Raw genomic sequence first — 21,699 nt, forward strand, 5'->3', positions numbered from 1 at the left:
TATCACTGCAAGTGAAGGGTATCTGAAGGGAAAAGTATCTCCAGGCTTAGGGATAACTTAGATTTGCCAAGAAGAAACTCTTCATACATGAGAGGTCTGAAAAAAAAATCCCCAGCCTTTAGCACCTCAGGGGTAGTGGTAACAAGAGTATAAACAGGGCTACCATTACTACTAAAAGTATGCTGATGTTCCTTGGGAAAGGCAGAGTGCTTTTGAAGAAGGGGTGGTGTAGATATGTGTTTCTTAAACTGTGCATCAGGGTTTCTTTGAGGTGATGTCTTGGAAACTAGATATAACTTCTAAATGACCAAAATGTTCTGCTACAGAAATAGTTGTTTTTGACAGTACAACCAAGAAACAACTATTTTCCCTAATAATCCCAGTCAAATTTGTGAGGATCAATTATTAAAGGAACATATATATTTAATAACACAGTGCACAGTGATGCAGTGCATTTTTTCTTAAATTTTTTCTGTGAGCTCCAGTAAATAGCCTGATTTTCCAAAATGCTTGAATATTTAAACATTTACAAAATCTTGTTTTGGTGAGCAGAATCTGTTGTATATTTGGCAACATCAGACATTTGAGGGTCTGCAGAAAAACCATAATTTTAAAATGCAATTAAAGGGAGTGAAAATAAATCTTGGTCACAGCTTCAGCTACTGCTAGCCACAAACACTACCAAAAATACATATATCAGCATGCACATATCATGCTACCTCTCACAGCACAGCCCCCTTCTACATTTCAACAATGGTTTAGAAGGGGAGTAGCATTTTCTGTTTAGCATGACTTTATAATTTTTATTTTATTCCATTTTTAATTTTATTTTTTAATCTGCCTATGAGGTAATTTCCTGAACTGATTTTCTCCTGTATTCAGGAATAGAAATATGTGGTTTACCTCAAGTTACTTTTGAAGAATTACTGCTGCACAGTTAATCCTCCTGAATAGCATTTTTAAGATTTTTTCAAATGATGAAAGGGGATTTGTCCCAGAAGTAGGTGAAGCAAGCAGCCTGGTAAAACTCAGCCTCCGCTCCACAGCTATCCAAACAGCCAAAGCAAGCTTGCTTCTATATAAAAAGCATTGATTGATGTTCAAGGGAGGCCCATTCCAGGCTGTGCGTGAACTGGGACCCCCTTGTGGTCCAGTCAGCAGTCTCTGCAAGGTGATCTATTGGGAGCTTTCCCCAACCCGGTCTAATCCTCAGTGCTTGTGCCAAAAATGTATTTTCTGGAAGTCATTCTTAGAGACATTACATACTTAAAAAATTAAAAAAAAAAAGAAAGAAAGAAAGAACTGGCAAGACTCCAAAGTGAAATGATGTAAGGAATACATAAATGAGTAAGATTTCACCAAAAATATTGCAAGAGTTGTATATACTTTTGGAAGATTCTTTAGATTTAGCTTTTATTTCATTTTCTGCTGATAACAATAATTCCTCTAGGACAAGTGGTAATTCTTAAGTTATTTTTAGTCCCTACCCTCTATATCCAAATACGATCTTTTTTCTGTTTCATTGATAATGAAATTTTTTTTTAACCTTCAAGAAACATAGCATTTGCTTATTTAATATGGTATATCTCAAAATGTAATGTTATAAATATTTGAGGAGGAAAAATTCCAAGCTTTGCCACTTGTTTACAGAGGGTATGCATCAATAGTGTTAGAGAGGATCTCTTTTTAAATAAGTAGATGTAATATTAATATGTCATCTTAGATAGATGTGAGTTTGCATGGCTTTTTTTTTACCTTCTGAAATGCTGCCTTCATCTAGCATAAAGCATGTGTGCCAGCAGTTTATATTTTCCAGTAGTATTAAATCATAAAATCTTGTCAAAATCTGGTCAGTTTTTTATTTGCTTTTTGAAAATAAAAAATAGTCCTGTCATCATGGCTGTAATATCTTCTCCAATACTAGTGAATCTAGCATTGGAATCCAATACAAAAGGTTTGTTTCTCGAGCTTAGCTACTTTCTTTATGAGATTTTATAAATGCTGGCTAACTATCAACTCTGCTAAATGCTTCTACTGCTTAGTAAACACATCCTGAAAAAAAAACAGTGATTTTCACTAGGCTTAAACCAGTTGCTGTGTTTCATTACAAGAAGGTTGTTCTTCCCATTTTAGGGCAGTGTGGTTGCTAGTTTTTTTCAGTCTGCTGTTTACTGTGAATAGGGGTTCTGGAGTGACAAGGACAGAACAGTTGCAGTTTTGCGTGGTTTTGATGTAAACAGTGCAACCTATTTTTTAATAACTGTTGTGTAACTTTCAGAGGGTGTCAGACGCCTTGTTATCAATTGAAAGCTTGATCACAGATAACTTTTAGGATATTTTGAGGCCAAGTTGGATGGGGCCCTGGGCAACCTGATCTAGAAAATGTGGAAGTTTGGTGGCCCTGTCAGGCAGTGGAAGCTTCATGATCCTTGAGGTCCCTTCCAACCAGGGTCATTCTGTGATTCTGTGATATGATTAAAAATAAATAAATGAGGGTTTCCTTCTCAGTTTAGCTGCACTCCTTCTTTCCTTCCCTTCTTTTCTCAAAATACATGTTGTTTCAATTTTAAAATATGCTTTTATTTTATTAAAAATTAACTAGTCGCTGAATTGCTTCATTTAATCTGCTTTTACTAATAGAGACTTCAGAAACATATTCCTTCACTCTCAGAATTGTTATTTAAGAGCTAAAAGGAGCTATGTTTCAAAACAAGACACCTATGGATATTCTGTTCTGTATGAGGGCTGAAGGATTTTGCTACAGCTGTGGGATAGAGGCTATACAAATCTCTTGTTATGTTGCTCCATTTTATTATTAAGTTCCTGATGATTATTAGATTGTAGCATAAGGACTTTGACAGTGCTCATATTGACATAACACATAAACTAAACTAAGAACAAGGTTCTCGGACTGTGCTCTTCACAGATTCTTAGAATTGCAACTAAATTGTGTACATATGTGTACACGTATAGTACAGAAAATATATTGTACAGAATTCAGTGATTATTTTGTTACTTTCTGGAAACTACTGGAAGAAAATTTTATGAGCTTCTATTCTACTATTCTGCTCTACTATTCTATTCTATTATTGCTCTTTGATTTCTTGTTTCTTGGCTAAAATGGATTTGGTGTCCAGATAGCAGTAGTGTCACCTGCAGACTGCCTGAGCATAAGTTTGCATGGGAAAGGAGATATTGATAATGAAGTACCAATACTGTTGTATTGGCAACAGAGCCTGGTCAGTTGCCCCAGGCTTTTACCTAGTTTCATGTGAAAGAAAAGTTGCTAAACCAGTGTGGTTCCTGATGCGTTGGAAAAACAACCATGGACATTTTATCCTGTGCTCAAGCTACACCTTCTTTCTAGCACTTCTCAAGATGTTTTTTGTAGTAACTATTGTCAGATAACGGAATAAGATTAAGAATTGTTTTATTTTTTTACTTTTTAATAAAAAGGATACAATAGGGGCTGAACTAGGTAGTGTTCAATCTGATAACTGTTTTACAAGAACTGCAACAAGTTATAGGTTTGTTCTGTTATTTTCACATTCTTTAGCATTGAACTGTGTTTGTACTTTCTTATGGAAGGAGGCATATAATATTCTACAGCAGCTTTCAGTGGGTTAGTTTATTTGTGGAATCTTTGATTCTGACAGAATATGTGCATGTTTTGAAAGAGACTACTTGGGTTTGTATTTTGTGACAACAGATAATAGAGAATCATTTCCTGTTTACACACTCCAGTCTTGTTTGTTCCCTCATCATGAGGATGAAAGTGAACTGAAACTGAAGATATACAGAAGCATCAGAGAAGGCATGAGATTTCTCAGATCTACTGTCAATTAAGAATAGTTCCTATGCGCTGTAGACTCAAGCAGATTATTGTCATTGTATCAATCATACAGACAGTGCATGAATTGAGTGAATGTGTTGGCCTGTAGAAGTGTTCGGTTCCCCTCATGTCCCCCCTACTGCTATTTCAGTTCAGATATCTTTTTAAAGCGCTTTTACATTTAGTCACTTAGCAACTCAAACAGAACCTATTTTGAAAATGATTAGTATATGCTTATTCTGAGATTACATTGGCTTTAAAAGGAAATAAAATAAACGGGAGATTCTATAACTCTTCAAACAAATACTTCAGTCATTTGGCTTTTTTGGGCTTGGGGTGCCTGTATGTACCTCCGAAAAGTAAACAAACTTTCACTGAAATCAGATGTAGTAACTGATTTGGAAAGTAAGTTATTAAAACTGTTCTTGGGTGTGTGAGCCTATGGGGAATTCCTGCTGACATCAAAATGAAAGAGATATGTATTCGACAGCATTCCTACATTTGATTGGCTTTTAGATTTAAGTCAAAACGATGACAATTTTTATTGATATAATTGTAACAAAATAGTGTATTTCTACTAGTTTATGTTAAAATGCAGCAATAAAATGCTTGGAAAATGAAACCTGTGTGTATGCATACTGTCAGTATGATGCCGATTCTGACTTTGGGGACATCCTGGTTGAGGCTGTAGCTTGTACATACTTTTCACTTTCGCAGGCACAGAGTTTGAGAAGCTTATCATTTCTCTAAACCTTCAGTTTAGGAATGATACTAATTCTGACTTTGCATTGTGTGGAAGAAACCTCATGACTTACCACATTCTGAGATATTTGAACATATTCCTCTATATACATATCCTACATGGCTGTTTCTAATGCCCTGTACTTGTGCATATCTACTGCTTAGGTGTAAGTGAATAAAATTATTTGTAAATAGAAATGTTAAAGACTTCAAAAGTAGTGTTCCATACACTGATTTCTCTTTCTATGCAGACAGTTTTTATGGAAGGAAAGTTAGGATTCTTTTTTAATTTTCTCTGATTTATATCATATTTGCTCTAAGAGTTTAAGTATAATTGTTAGAGGAAAATACCCTTAATCATAGAATCATAGAATCACCGAGGTTGGAAGAGACCTAAAAAGATCATCCAGTCCAACCGTTCACCTATTAGCAATAGCTCCCACTAAACCATGTCCCTCAAAACAACATCTAGTCATTCCTTGAACACACCCAGGGCCACCACCTCCCTGGGCAGTCCATTCCAGTGCCTGACCACCCTTTCTGAGAAGTAATATTACTTCTCAGAAATTCATCCTGAATTTCCCCTGCTGCAGCTTGAAACCATTCCCTCTAGTCCTAAATAGCTTGCCTTATTTTTGTAAGAGAGGACTTCAGAAATTCAGAGTTATATCTTCCAAAAACTAAATACCTTTAGTATTCCTTAGCCACCCTGAAAATGAAAATTTGACTTCTAAATAATTTCAGAGAATGGAAATGCTCCCCACATTATTTTTACAGAGAAAAATAAAATCCTCTCTAAACAACTACATCAGAAATATTTCCCCTTCTTGAAAAAACACACATCTCAAGGAGTAATGAGGGTTATGGAGATCAGAAGAAATCATGATCAGAAGTTGAAGGGGCTGTACAGATATTAAAGAACAAGCTTTAAAATTCTTCCTAATCAAAGGTGAATTCAGAATAGGTCATTGTTAAGATGATGCAGATACTAACCTATGGTATTTAGATACTAAAAAGAAAATATTTGAGCAATATACATGGGCTGAGCTCAGTTTTTCACCTTTTTCACCAGTCTTGTTTCTTTTAATAGATTATAGTTCTGGTCATGAGAGTGCTCCCTACATTCATACACTGTGTGACCTTTACTGATGAATGTCAAACTTACATATGCTATATTGGGAACACATTTGTGCATACAAAGTACAAGACTTTAAAGTTATTAAATGGACCATTTTGCCAGAGCTTGTGTCTAGGAAGTTGTCAAAATAAGTGAGTAAAATTGAATTTTCCCCCTTGGTACGTGGTTGTTGTTATATTAAACTATTATTCTGGAGGGAGAAAAAAAATTGAAATAGAATGACTTCTTCATGGAAACAGTCCTGGAGTGTAATCTCTCTGAATGGACATTACGATATAGCAGTAAGAGAAAACCTTGTTTTTCAGAGTCGGCAGTGACATGAGGTAGAACACTTTGATCATGCTTAAGCCATCTATGAAATCTGAATTGTATTTTGCTTGTTGTGATTTCTGATCCATGTTTCTACTGCTTTAGAAATTACTGTAGCCGCTTGGTCCAGGGAGCAGTCAATTTATGATGGCTGTATCTTACTAGACAAAGCACTACTCCCACCTGTCTCATTTCTTTATATAATGAAAATGAACTTTCAGTGAAAGAAACTATAATATGAATCTATCCCTTTATTTTCATTCCGTACCTAGAATTGGCAACAGTTGAAAAGCAAACCAAAATCTGAGAAATGTTCATCAGAAACTGAAACTTTCAACTCAAATGTTTGTAATGCAGAAAATAAGGTATTGTTTGCAAATTAGCAGACATACAGCTGCCATAATTTTCTTAACCATAGTAGGATTACATTATATTTGAGTAAAATAACAACAATATTAGCAGAATAATGTTTTTTTGCAACATGAAAAATTAAGTATTTTACTAATTATACAAGAACAAATAATTCTATATATATATATTTTTTTGTGCTGCATGCCATCTGTATAGACTTCCAACAGTAGCAAGAACATAACACGTATCATAGTAATGACTAACTTGATGGGTACGTTTGTGGAAGTTGTAGAATATCAGCCTCTGCAGTACTCATCCACAGTTGATTTTATTTTACTTGAGTTATTGTTTGTCTGAGTTTCAAATTCCCCAAGAAAACCATTTTGTGTTAGTGGGTCTCTAGTAATGACAGAGGAAAATGGGTGACAGCTTCACAGTACTTTTTCATTTGCTTGCTATTTTGTATTTATGTTGTAATTTTAGACTTTCTCTGAATTCCTATTTTTTCAGGCTGGTGCTTTTCCATTAGTAGTCAGCAAAACAAACTCAAATGTCTGGACCAAGGTTTTGGACTAACATCTTTCTTCTGGAGACTCAATTGCAATGAAACTAGATATGGGCTTATTGTAGTCCACTCAAAGCATATGGTTTTTCATGTTAGAACTGTAATTAGCCAGTTCAGCAAATTCAGTGCAGCTGATGTTCAAGATGGGATGAGGTGTGCACTAAAAGCCCCCAGGTAATCTTATCTGATCTTGATCTTTCCTTGCATGTGAAGTTTGTCAAGTTAAATTTGGGCTGGCAAACCTTGAGACAGGAAAGGGAGCCAAGCTTTGTAATGCTTACCAGGGAGTAGACGTACCAAGAGAAAAGTACATCACAGTAGGGCTCAGGGAACCTCCTGATACAGAACTTGGATTTACTGTAACTTTTTATGGCCTTAAAATATATTGAAATTCAGTCTCTAGTGAATATGCAGGAAGGCAAACTAAATCATCATAACTTCCTTTCATTCCAGATGGTTTCTATAGGCTTCTGAGACTTACTTTTGACAAAGAGTGTATTTGTAATTTTAAAATTTATCATAACAATTCTTTTTGCCATTAGCTTTGGAAAAGCACTGTAGTTTCTTTAATGTAGGTGGAATTTAGGGAGGATTATTATATGGGCTCTATAAAACCTAAGCTCTTCATCCAAAGCTTCAGTCATTTTACTAACAGATTTTAATAAATAAATAAATAAATAAATAAATTTAAAAAAAAACAAAACAAAAAACTCTGGATATGAAAATCTGAATGTCTGATGATTGTTCTACACTGTCTTCCGCATTAAGGAACAAAGTCTTGTGTAAACAAGTGGCTCTTTATCACTGTCAAAACTGGCACACCTACAGGTCAATTCCTCCTTTCCCACTTTAACTTCTGCTTTGAGAACCGTTGTTTTGGAAAAATTCATTGTTGAAAGTGACCAGCATGCCTTTTCTAAAGCACAATGTACCATATCACTTAGCTCAAAAACTTCGGTTCAATTATTCTGCGTGAGATGAAATTAAATCCAAGACTAATTTGTCCTTTCTTTATATTGTCAAGTCTTAATAAACCCTTTAATAAATAATGCTAATCACTTCTCAAAAAGTAGTGTGATTAAAACATAAAACGTATTATGTTAGCTTCTAATATCTCAAGTACACCCCTTGAGATTAAAGCTCCACTTGATGGAATAATGACTCTCCAAAAAATTCTAAGTAATCATAGGGATTGGTTCTGGACACACAGATTGATTTAGAGGTTCTCAAGTTAATGTGACAGAGTGCAGATTAAATGAGCCAATTAGGAAAACATGAGGTGAGATCACTAATGATTTATTATTCTTCCTTATATTTGTTGTTCACTTACAGACGACCATTTTTAAGATTTTAAAAGCCCAGGATTATTATTGGAACCAATATTCTAAAGCTTTTTACTGCTGACAATATTTACCTTATAGATTTTTGATTACATGGGAAAGAACAACTAGTTGTTGTTGTTTGTTCTGTGGTGCCTTCTTTCTTGCTTTTTCTTTAACTGACAAGGCTTCATATTGTGGAAGTTGATTTTTTTTTTTTTCTTTTGATGTAGTACTTTCCTGACTGTGGAATTTATTTAGAAAAAACAATTTTTGAAAAAGTAGGGGAAAATGAAACAACATAGTGATATAATTATGTCTCTATTTCTGCATCATACTGTAATGTCACAATATTTTCTTTTAGAACAATCATCATTAAGTAGTATCTAGAAATACCTAGGACTGGAATTCATAGACTTCTGGAAAGGCAAATGCAGTACTGCTTTTTTTCAGACAGGTAGAAAACTTCAATAGTAATCTCTGTTTCTTTCTCTGTGGTTTACAAGCAAGTAAAAGCATACAGTGAAAAATGCACTTTGGCTTCAGTATCATCAAGCATGCTACTAAATCATGCTTCTTCTGACGTGCCCTCTTAAGCATGGAACACCTCAGTTACAGTTTAATAGCACAACCAAATGAGTTGCAAGTCACACTGGAAATTTTTTCTTTACCCACACTTTAGATCAGAATCTTAGGGTACAGATACTCACTGTACATGTGATAAGAGGAGAGAATGGGGGGAGAGGGATCGCCACATTACTTTCTTCATGTTATTTTTGGATATGACTAGCATTCCCTCCCCTTACACACACCCCCTTTTTCCCAGCCCCCATCTCTTGCATGCGTTACAAGCTCATACAAACGCTCTCACGTACTCTGAAGCAAAAGCGAGAGAGCAACAGCTGGACTGAAGCCACGGGACTTAAACTCCGCTTCCTCATTGCCAGCAGGCTTTGTTCTTTGGAATCACACAGAACTGGGGAGAACGTCTTCATTGCTGACTGTGAGTGGCTGGAATTTTGGCAACTCAGCTCTCTATTAATATTTTCTGTGCTCTTCTGCAAACTAGGCTGAATTTAGAGCAGCAAAGCAAAGAGCTGGGAGTAGTCATGAAATAAAGAATCCAGAGACGATCAGCCATCACCTTCTTTGTGGGGGGTAGGGGTCCCTCTGTTCCACCACGGTAAGTGCCAGCATTATGTGTAAAGATGCAAGAAACAGAGTAGTTGCTTTACTACAGCAGGGGAGGGGAAAGAAGTACGTGAATGATTCACACGGAGTGTCTGCAGCTATTGTGGAGTCTGAGCATTGCCTAGCAGTAGAATTTTCTTCATTGCTCGTTTTCTGAAAAGCTGTACAAGAATGTGTATATTTTAGCCAAATTCCTGAACACCTGTACAATTCTGGAAAGCTTTCCAAATTGATTCAGCATTGGGTTTTCTGCATATCTGCTTTGTTTTGTATTGTGTAGAATAGAGTGACTTTAACTTGCAGAGTAACCCCTTTCTTTTAAGTAGAAAGCTGAGACTTGGGAAGGAATGATCTTCTATCATATAGAGTACGTATAGAACTAAAGTTCAGGGAGGAGGAGGAGGAGTGAAAAAGGATGAGATACTTCCTAAGACTGTTTATCTTATAGGAACTGAAAATACACTTATTTCAAATGACTGGCATTCATTCAGAGGTTGTCCCCTTGTCGTGTGTCGTCCCTCCCTCTGGCCCCCCTGCCCTTAGGATCTGAGTGAATCTGATTTTAAAAGCAAAAAGTTTGACGGCCTTCTGGTCTCGAGCATGAAAATAAAAGCTAATGTACTGTCTAAGAAAGTATGTGCTTGGATAAATGGCTATCATAGAAAGGACAAGAACTTGCAAAAAGAAACTTGGTGCTTTTCCAATAAGCAAAGTGATTTAGCTGTCCTTGCTTTATTTAAAAGCTTTACTACTGCTCTCTTCAAAGTTTGCTAGCAGGATCAATTGCTTTGTAACTCAGATCTTTCTCTTTTTCTTCTTTTTTTTCTTTTTTTTCTTTTTTTCTTCTTTTTGTTTTTGTTTTTGTTTTTCTTTTTCTTTTTCTTTTTTTTCTTTTTCTTTTTTTTCTTTTTCTTTTTCCTTTTTAATTAAATTTCCTCTCTTTCTATTTTGTCTTTCAGAGAAAATTTATAACAATCAGTATAGCAGCAGGTTAATCCAAATGCCTTGCTTTCAGAAATGCTACCTAGCTGTCAAAAGAAATTCACTATAGGGAACCATTTGCTTTAAAGATACTGATAAGCACTGCTATCAGTACACTGTTTTGTCTCACTGTGTGGGTTATCTTCAAGTGACATATAAGAAACCCTTGAAATCCAAATGTTAAAATACGTAATAAATGTAGGGAAGGGGAGAAGATCAGGTGATTGAGTGTATTTAAGTACGTTGAAAGCATAAACATGAACTTACACTTTACTAGTAAAGGCAACTGACCTGGAAAGATGAAAGCTTTTTTTTTCCTTTATTTTTGCTTAACTCTGGCTCCATTAACTTCTTCAAGTAGTTATTTCTATATTTTATGTTGTCTGGCAAGCAGTCCCTTTCCTCTACTGCCTCATTTACTGCTGGTTTCTCAGAAACTTATGGAGTCACATGAAACAGATGCTGAATGTGCAAACGAGTGCTTGTGCAAAGTAGGGAAGTCACTGACACTTACCTGCTTGTACTGAGGTCTATAACTTTTGGTTATTTTCTAATTCAGAAATAGGTAACCAATGCTCACTCATTCTGACTTTTACACTTCTGTTTAGTGTGGCAATTGGTTAAAAAAAAAAAAAAAAACATCTGCTAAATTCTGTTAATTGCAAATAATTGCAAAATAGTGCTCAGTAGAATAGTTTCCAATATGTTACAATGTTGCTGAAGTTTAGTACAGATTTTATCTGTTGTGGACTATGGCATTTCTTTCTATGGCAGTTACTAGCTCTATTTTTGGCAAGTTATTCACTGAACTGGAATTGCAAACTAGAACTAGCAAAGATTCTTTTTCGGAGCTAAAAATGGAATAGGGTTTTCCAGTGCTGGGCTCCCCCCTGCTAATGGCACTACGTCAGGTTTTCTCAGCAGTTGCTTTCAGTTTCACAGTTTACATGGGTGCTATAATGACTTCATTTTTCTTTTTTCTTTTTTTTTTTCTTCTTCTTTTTTTTTTTCTTCCCCATTGATGTACTGGAAGAATGTGACATCTTTATGTTTTTTTTCCTGCTTTGATGTGCTAATGCATACTTTCTACTGACTGTGAGGTTTGGCAGTGAGGAAATTCAGAGATGGGCCTTAACCAAAAACCTTGGATTCTACCATGTCTGCTGTATGAGAAGGTTAATATCTGGATCCAAACCTCTTGGCTCTGGTCTATTCCTGTTATAAATGCACTTCGCTTTGGCCACATGTTTCAATTGCTTTTTGAGGTGATTTAAGACACAAAAAAATCTTTCAGGCTGTAGACAGACTTTTAAAGAGGAAGTGACATTTTAGAATCTTGCAGTTAGTTAAGCAAGGCTTGCTTATTTGCTCCTTAAATTTGACTTTTAGAAGACCCCGGGGAATTACATTCCCCCTCCTCTATTATAATTGTAAAAGTAAGTAACATTTTGGAACTCCTTCTATGAGGTCCTGAGAAAGCTAAGGTGCTTAGTTCTTCCTCACTAGCAGTGTTTATCCAGGTTATGCAAGTACCTCACAGGCTTTGATTCATCCTAAGTGATCAGTCTATAATCTTTTAATGAAGCACCACATAAATTATTATCTGTGCCAAGAACTGTGGCAGCCCATGTTAAGCAATGCTGCAGTGCTTTGTAAAGGGATGCACAGATTGTTACTGAAATCATGATTATTCTGCTTTCTTAATTGATCAACTTTTCTGAGTCTGGCTAGCTTAATGAATTCAGTACCTCTCTCTGACTACAATTACACATGTATCTGCCAGCTGCTTGTGGTATCTCTGCTTCAGCAAGAAAAGCTGTCCTGTGGCTGTACTGGCTGGCTTTGGTTTGTGGCTTACAGCTCTGATTTATTAGGCAGTAGTTGCATTTTTTTCCTTTTTTCCTTGAATGATTCAACTGTGATGTCACTTCTTTTTTTTTTTCCTTTTTTTTTTTTTTTTTCTTTTTTTTTTTTTTTTTGTCTTGGCTTTCACCTTTTAAAGACTGTTTTTTTTTTTGCTGCAACACTTGTAACACTAGGGAAGAGGGAGATGTCCCAATGTTCATTGCAGAGCAACTCTGTCTACCCCAGCACATTCCAGGGCCACCGAATCATTTGTGGTGAGAGTGATTCAGATCTGGTTAAGATGATTTAAAAGAGGGGTTATAGGCATACTGCAGTTCTGCATTTACGAACATAACAGGGAGTTTTTTTACTGCCTGATTGAGACCACATGGCTCCAACTTAGACTTTTTTTTTAACGTGGAAATTGTTGGCTGAATGTACTCAAACAGTTTTTTTCTTAATTGCCTGGAGGCTAAGCGTTGGGATCATGGCATTCAATGATAAGGTCAGGGTTAAAACAGTTTTTAACGTTCCTTTGACTAAAAGGAGAGATGGCTTCTTTGAATATTTTACATGGAATACAAACATGCCTCTCTCCTACATTACAGCAAACGTACCCCAAGAATTCTTACATTACAGGGACCTGATTTGAAAGAGAAGGAGAAAGACAGAGATGAGGGAAGATGTATCTGTCAGTCATGCATCTCACTAAATATGTTCTGTTCCAATTAAATTATGGAAGGTATGGAAAGTAAAAATGAAGGACAATGGCCTTTCTCATTGTATATAGATAAATTACTTATTCTCTGGTTGTAAAATGAAGTAAATAGGAAGAAGATTTCTTAAACTGTCTAGGAACAGTATGAAACTATTACTCGGCAACAGCAAATGCAATACAAAATTACAAGATTTTTGCTGTCTTTAAGTACCAGGGTAGTAAATTTAGCTGGCTGAAACTGGGAAAAGACTATAAGCCTTCATAAGGTTGTGTACATCCTTTTGAACTAGTTTCTGAATATCACTTTTTTCTCTAATTTCCACGTGAACTTTTCTCTTAACTTTTTTTAAAGAATGGTGAAATCTGGAGAGAGAGAAAAAAAAAAAGCCAGCATCAACCTTTAACCAGTGTTGACAAATCACTGTGTAGTTAATTTCTGCCTTACATAAACTGCAGTGTGAATGTTTAAAAGATATTCGTAACCTTGGAGTGCATAATGCAGATGAGAAAACTAGCGTTATTTCTGAATAACAGATTTACGTTGATAAGAGGTGAAATTTCTGTCCCTGATGTGTTATTGTGTTCCTTCAGTGTACAGTTATACTGTATTAATGCACATGAAATACATACAAACTGACTTGAATTGTTTATAGACCTGACAATTGTAGTAAAGATAAAACAATGCAGCTTTTATACCAGGAAAAAAAAACACACAAGAAAGAACAAACAAAACCAAAAAAAAAAAATGGAAGGAGAGATCTCAGTGAGAAGTTGAGAGGGTGAAACAGAGCTGGTAAAATTCTGCTGCATGATATAGGGGGCATAAGGTTTTATAGAAAGATCTGAATATTTGTTTCTGTGCTGCATTTCAAGGTCAGCACTGATAGAGCTTCTAAGTGTTAGTCAGTATTAATGTGTAACTTGTCATTCTTGCCAAACTTAGGACTACTCCTTTGGCATTTTCTGACTGTAGGACAATCTGGATTGACTATCTGTAAGCAAAATACTCACTTACCCCTCACTTACTTCAGTTTTTTAAACAGTGAAAAGAGGCATCATTGAAAAGGGCTGGAAACAAGGATCAAAGAATTCTAGGATCTACTTGGGCTAAAGAAAGCATATGTAAATACTAGTCATTGCAGTAATGTGCATAGCTGTAAAGCATTCTAGAGCACTGCCCACCAACATGTTGGATTCCTGTGTAATTTTCAGTTTTCCCATAAAAGTGGTTTTTGATACTATTTAATATTTCATTTTTCTTAATAATGGTGAAAAATACATGTTATGATTTGAAATATGGATGGCTGCGCCAGTATGTGTCAGTATATGGGAGAAATCTTGGATGTGATGAATGTACAGAGCACGTAGGCAGTGGCCATAGCAGCCCAGATAGTGACTTGAGCTCATAACACTGTGTGCGCATGCGTTCAAATTGTGTTGCTTTTGGCAGCTGGCAGCTATGGATTTAAGCTTTTCTAAAAGGATGGCACCAAAGCATTAAGCGAGAGCTGTGCTGCGTCTTGCAGCCTATGACAGTGTGTAAATGCTTTAGCTGTACTCAGTAGATGCTGAACAGGCAGCATAAGTTAATCACTGTTCATTAGGTAAATGGGATGCCTAGGATACCTAGTCCTCAGGTCTGGTTTAGGTAATAAGTGCTGTCTTCCCCTTAATAGTCTCATAAGTTTTGATGTGTACACTAATTCAGAGGTTAAGCTTAATGACAAGTGTCTTTCTGCCCAGTAAAGACAGTAAGTCAGTAACATCTTGCCTGTGCTTTGTAATTTCTGTAAAAGGATGCTGTGCATAAGGAAGGATGCTGAGGAAATGGTGGCATAGGTTTTGCTGCTTTGGGACAACCGTGGCTCCAAAGACAGCCTTCCTTCCCCACCCTTTCCTTCCTCTCATCTGCTGTCTCAACTAGTCCCCTTCATTTGACACATGCTGGATTTATTCTCAGACTCCCCAGATGTTATCTGCAAAGGTCTGAATTCTGCTTTAGCTCCTGATGGGTGACTTTGCTATGTATGTCATTGTACCTACCTCTGAAATAGGATATAAGGAAATAGTGTATCCAAGGAAAGTACAGTTCTGAAGATGACAACTGCCACATACAGATTAAACATTCTTTTCACCAAGAACTGTGAAAAGGGTGTTTTTGCTAAAAATAGTTTATGAATCAGAACACACATAAGCAGTATTGATGATGTACTTTTTTTGCTAGTCAGCGTTTAAAATTGTAATTCAAAAAGGTGCTGGTTTCATTCCACACCAGTAGGCTTAGAAATTATTTGTGTTACAAATATAGGTTTGCAAAGTGTCGGAACTGCTCTGGCTCATCTAGATACTCCTCTATTGTTGAAAAGAAAGTTAAGATTTAGGTTATGATGTAATACAATTATATACGTGACCTCAGCTCTAGCTTTAAAAATTTCCTTTTCTCAATTTCTTCTTAAATAGTTTTCTCACAGTTCCAGTTGGCATTATATAGTCAGTGGCAAAGAATCAGAATTACAAATTAAAGAATGTATTCAATACAGCAGGCATTAGCTGTACAGATGAAGGAGAGTAGCCTATTTAGGAATTATTAAATCTATAAATTGAGGACTAAAATTGACAAAAATGTCAACCATTTTCAAAAAAGTGCAAACTGGCTGCATTTTTTGCTGGGTCTTGACTATGTAGTCCCTGCTACCTTCTGGGTTGGCAAGAAAATGTGAAAACAATATAAAAATTCAATATATATCAAACTTTAAAAAGCACAAAGAAAGTTCTTAGACTAAAATTGAACTGGAATAATCAGAATTTCTGCTGCTGCTCCCTGTTTAAGTGAAAACTTGTCACAACAGCAGAGTAGGGTTTGTGTACAACATTCTGTTTTCATTTATGAACAAACAGTCAGAAATTGTTGATCTAAAACAAAAACAAAGCACCAGAGTGTTAGTAGTTACTATGTCTTATTTTTTTTAGTTTTTAATACACCAAGACATTAACTTCTTTTTTTTCCTGCAATTTTGTTTCTATATATTGTTAGGTATGTCACGTAAACCCTCGAAAAACAATTATCATTTTTTTCCAAATAGTTCTGAGGGCACTTGAATGAGGACATTGTTTAAAGGCTTAATGATCATCATGGCTTTGATCTCCTAACAGAAATTATTATATGGTCTCCAAGTCACATGCCCCTAAGTTCAGCCAAACCATCTGTTCTAATGATACGATTGCTGCTTTTGTTATCTGTAAATATATGAAACAAATTCAGTCATGCTTTGGCTGCATAGTTACAATCAAGATATGGGTAAATGGATTAGTGTTCTATTCTGCCTTTATTCATTAATGTATAATGTTCTGCATGGATTATCATCAACATTTCTGCAACGGTCTGGGAATACAGATCATTGTCATCTTGAATGTTTCAGTATTAGTAGTTTCCCTGCTTGGCACCTGAGACCTTCTGCTGTTACTGAAAGTCATGGTCAGTGAGAGCTGACTCGTTCTCTGCAGTCTCTGCTGTTCTGCAGGACAGTGCCCATCACTGTAGCCTGACTGCTGTCAAACTTCATGCAAGGCACCGACAAAACAGCTGACAGTTTTCTTCCTTTGATTTCAACTGCTGCATTACTGTCCTGACTCACGGGAACCAAGTATTTTATCTTCCAGTCAACGAAGTCATATTTACTGTCTCTAGCTTGGAATTACCTACCACAAAGAGGGAAATGATGGCAGGAATGGCACCCATATGAAACAGTTTTGTATTTAATCTGATATAGTTTAGCTAATGTTCCAGATGAAAATTAAAAGGCTTAGCTATTCAGCTGCAATAATGCAGATAATTCTGCAAGGGTCACTTAATTGTGCATTTAAAAAGCACAGAGGCTGCAATATACGTCATAGTTGATACAATAATTTCCTACCTTTCACAACTCCAGCAAGATCTTTGCTAGTTCTGAAGGTAAATTTCACTGTTGCCATTCGTGTTTATAGTATGTATTAGACTACATACACTGGATGAACACTTCTTTTTTTCCTTATTGCTGATCTGCAAATTGTTAGCATTTCCTTATTCAAGGTTTTTTGTTGTTGTTGTTTCTTTTATTTCCTCTTTTTTTTTTTTTTTTCCCTCCTCTCTGTGAAATAGAACTATTGATCTAAAATTCTTCTTGGCTTCTTTTTAACTATTATGGTTTTGAGAAGTATTCCTGCTTCATATGAAGACTGTATTGCAAGCCCTGAACTCACCACTAACTCACCACAATTGTATTAAACACAGTGTACCTCACGTATAAAATTTAAACTGTGTAAAAGCAATTTCACCCTCTTTCTCTACTCTCTTTACTCCTTAACTCAGTCCTTCCCTCAAAGTCCGAAATATTATCCCTGGAAGATTATTATGCCTGGCTGTTATGTAAGAAGTTCCCTTCCACATATGGCAAAATAATTACAGAATGATAGTTAAAAATCCTTTCCTGTTCAAAGAAGTGTACAAAGAGCAGTGTTTCAGTTACGGACAATATGCATTCCATTTTAGTTAGACATGTAATTGTGTTAATCCTACAAGCCTCAACAGTTCTTTGGGCCTGAAAAATGTTCGGTATTTTACATGTGATTGTTAAGTATTTAGCTTTTCTAACCTCCTGTAACTGTCTTCACTGCTTCTAATTTTCTTTCTTTTCTTCCTGAGACTGCGTTCTTCTCATACTGAGTACAAGAAGTGGTAATGTGATGTAAACCTAGGTCTGCATAATTCAAGGGATGGCATCTGCTATATACATGAAGGTAGCTGTGGTTATTTGGTGTGCAAACTGAAGACTTATGTACATAGCTGCCCTCAGCATTAAGGGAAGTTGTCTACACCAATGCTTCCTCACAATAGACAAAGAGACCCCTAAGAATTAATCTCCAACATTTCATTGCCATGCAATGCTGTATAAGAATTTACACTAGCCTATGAATTCCAATCTACTAGAGTTTTCAATGACTGAACAGTAATTTCATAGCTAACCTCCAGTCATTCAAGGTCAGAATTTGTTCTTATTCTAGAGACCTAATAAGTGCATGGAAGGTGGTCTTAGACTTAAGGTAGTGGTTCTGACAGGGTTCTAACCTGGCTCTTACACACTGTGAGTGACCCTCGAGAAAGTGCTTAACCTCTGTTTCTCAATAACAAAACATATCTAATTATCTCACGTTCAATTACCATTGCAGTGCTCAAAGTCCTGTTGACTAAGCTTTATTTTTTTAGAGGAAAGTTTTATTAGGCTTCATCAGATGTAAGAGCAGTTATTGCTCAACTACTGACACACATAGGTGAGTGGAAAGTATTGCTCTGAACCATTAGGTCCCACCTAGACTGTTATTACATGATGGCCCAGTACTTAGATGCAATGAGATAGATAGGCACCATGCACCAGACACTCTGGAAAACTGTTGTGTGTGTTCTTACTGAAGTGGTGTAATTCTGGGGATAAGAACAAGTGGGGAATTTGCAACTGTTCAGTTATTTTTCAGTATATCTTATTTAATTATACTGAGAATATATACATGTGTTTAATTGGTGAATATATGTACGTATTAGTAACTATTATTGTGAGTTGCTGATTCTTCAAGCCAATCCTTATTTATTTTTTTCACTTGACACTTGAAGACTTTTATGATTAAACTCTGAGGTCCCATATTTGAAGAAGCTAATTTTAAGTGAAGGGAAAGAGATTTTTTAGTTCTGGCCTTTTAACAGCTTGATCTCTTGAAGCTGAAGGTATTTTGCTGGGAGGCACTACTGTCTCTTTTCTGAAGGAAATTTATTTTGATGTCACTGTGTAATGAGCTTGAAAAAATTACATGGTCTCAAGCCAACCAAGTTGCTGAGTGATAGCTTTCGTTACTGAAATACAGAGCCATAGTGGTGGTGGAGCTACAAATAAGAATTCTTTTGACTCTTATGCTGTGCAAGAAGTTGCCCTTCTCTGACTTCTGAGGCAAGCAAGTACTTTTCCCTTTGATTTATTTGATTTATCCTTCCTTGGCCTGGTTATTTCTGGGACAACACAATAATTTCTTAGGCACCTGTAAAAACACTTGAGCCATCATTTCACAGACAGCACTTAATCTCAGAAGCCACCTGATGGGAATTTTAGTAACACAAAAATCAAGGCTTTTTTCCTAAGACTCTGTCCTCAGTGTGATAATGCGTCTCATATGCTTTGTAAGCAGTTCCACCTGCAATTATGCCCATTTTCTGAGTTGAGTTGTAAGTTACAGCAGTACCCATATATGTGTCAGAAAATCAACCTCTTTCAAACTGAAGCTTATATAATACATCCTCCATAAACCTGATGATCTCCAAAACAAAATAATACCAATGAATGACCTAACAACAAAATATGGGTGGGATATTTTACATTAAATATGTTAACCACATGCTCTACCATAAGTTAGAACTGAAGAAAATTACTGCTATAAAGAATCTCATTAAATTAACCTGCAGTACCATACTACTTACCTGATGCATCCAAGAGTTCTCAAAATGTCTAAAATCCTGAAAATATTTGTAACTTAAATTTTCTACAAAACATTCTTGTTCTTAATATCTACGTGATTACCTTCCTTTTCAAGCACCCATTCATGCTTTTTATTTACAGATATAAACAGAAAAAGTTGAGATTATATGCACAGAAATTCAATAGTTACAGAAGTTACTCTATGAAGTGATCAGGATTTGTTATTTGTAAATAACTGGCTGTATGACCTGTAGATAATCAACATGCTTGTAGTAAAACGCTGTCTGCAGTTTGCATTGTATAATTGGTTACTAATTTGCATGGTATTTTTTCTCTTTCTTGATCTGATGATTAACCACATCTAGGATGAGCTGAATGGTCTATCCATGTCTATTTGTCAGTTAAATAGCTGCTTATTTGCCTGAAAGCAGAAAAGAAAGTTCTGTGTGCGGTTTCTGAAAGTGTGTGAAATCAGTGTCTTATACCTACACCTGGTCAGTGTCTTTGTCTTGAAAAAACATGCAATTAAGATCAAGAGTAATACAATACTTTGTGTGTTGGTGATGGACAAAAGTAAGGAAAAAGATCAGTCTTTTGGGCAAAGGATGGAGATAAAATCTAATGTGAGGTAAGGCTTAAACTTTGGTTTTCAGAAAAGGAAAAGATGTTATTCAGCAGAAAGTCAGTAATTTTCAACATGAGGGCTGGCTGCAGTCCATGCAGTATTTTTTAGAAGAAGTTGCTATATAGGCATAAGATATTTGTGGCTGTGGAACATTTAAAAGACAGAAGAATGACAGAGGCTACAGGCAGGATCTCTGCTGTTATATCTTGTCTGGAGCTTGTCTTGTCAAATCTCAAGCAGACCTCGCTAAAGTCACCGGCCAAAATGATGAAGGAGAGCAGAATCCTGGCAACACAAGTAAAGCTAATGGAGACTCAAAAAACTTTCAAAAACTTGTAGGGGAAAAAAAAAAATCATAATGACAGGAGAAGCTATAAATAAATAAATAAATGCTTGGAGTTACTGCAGCCTGCAAACAGCAACAGAGACCATTGGCTGCTCTTCTTGGGAACTCTGTAGCCCACAGCCCAGCTGGTCACACCTGTACTTTCTTTCCTACCCTCTCTCTGCATCCTTGCAGGAAGGGTGATGGAAAGCTTGACTTCAGAGAAAGCAAAATTAACTTGTAAGAAATGGCAGGCTGCAATATTGAAAAGCGTCTTGGAAATGCAGTCATTTTTGTATAATTTGGCAATTTTATGTATTTCTGAGAAGACAGTATTGGTCCCTAGCTACCTAATTGTTCAGTTTACTCAGCTGGATGTGAAGTCCTCATTTAAATTAGACCTTGGAGAACACTCTGCAACACCTGAAGAATCAGTTATATTCTGAGTAAGTAATAGACCTATTTATTATACTGAGTATTTTTAATTATAAAATTGGCATCGGTGGCTTACAGTACACAGGGCCATTTCTTAATCTACTTAACTGCGTGTTCAAGCACAGCACCAGCTTTTTGTATCTGTATTCAGAACTTCAAAGATTACAAAATGTGAATGTTTTAAGTATGTGCGTTGTTATTAGTTATTCTTGCATTGCCTATACAAATAATGGAATTACATATAAGGCTTGAAAATACCGCACTACATGTAGTGCAAAAAATGAGCTGTGTGAAAATAACAAGCATTCAAAATAATCTCACTACTGCACTGCACTCTAAACTTTACATGGCAAATTTGATTTTGTGTTTCACAGAATCACAAAACCATAGGGGTTGAATGGGATATATGGAGACGATCTAGTCCAACCCTCTGCTAAAGCAGGTTCCCTAGAGTAGGTTGCATAGGAAAGTGTCCAGGTGAGTTTTGAATACCTCCAGATAAGGAGACCCCATGACCTCTCTGGGCAGCCTGTCCCAGCACCCTGTCGTTCTCATGGTGAAGCTCTTTCTCTTGCTTGTATGGAACTTCCTCTGTTGCAGTTTTTGCCTGTTGCTCCTCATTCTGTTGGTTTGCACTAATGACATGAGTCTTGCATTTAAATAATTTGATTCCTACATAGTGATATTCTGTAGTCTGGAAGTATTGGAATGCTTAATTTGAATGGAGAAAATAGAAAATGCAAGTTAAACAGTGTAATGCTGGAACCAATGACTCTGCCATTCACCATTCAGTATTGGAATGTTAAAGTATTTCATTTCAGATTTTC

The 21,699-nt window shown here is 36.1% G+C and overlaps 1 protein-coding gene across 12 annotated transcripts in view; it reads left to right on the top strand.

The window, feature by feature from the left end:
* PALLD (palladin, cytoskeletal associated protein) overlaps nt 1-21,699 on the top strand; it is a 169,374-nt gene that overhangs the window by 26,387 nt on the left and 121,288 nt on the right. For 4 of the 12 annotated variants that reach the window (XM_085544833.1, XM_085544835.1, XM_085544837.1 and 1 more), the window contains exon 1: nt 9,139-9,258. The exons of 5 other annotated variants lie outside the window; for them this stretch is intronic. The gene's annotated coding sequence lies outside the window, so the exon portion shown is untranslated. Of the gene's footprint in view, nt 1-9,138; nt 9,439-21,699 lie in introns of those variants that run through there. 3 more of the 12 variants (XM_015860908.2, XM_085544834.1, XM_085544836.1) reach the window with 1 other exon arrangement.

The sequence above is a fragment of the Coturnix japonica genome, chromosome 4, assembly GCF_054131305.1.
Source record: "Coturnix japonica strain WE chromosome 4, WE-NBRP24, whole genome shotgun sequence".
Classification (NCBI taxonomy): Eukaryota; Metazoa; Chordata; class Aves; order Galliformes; family Phasianidae; genus Coturnix; species Coturnix japonica.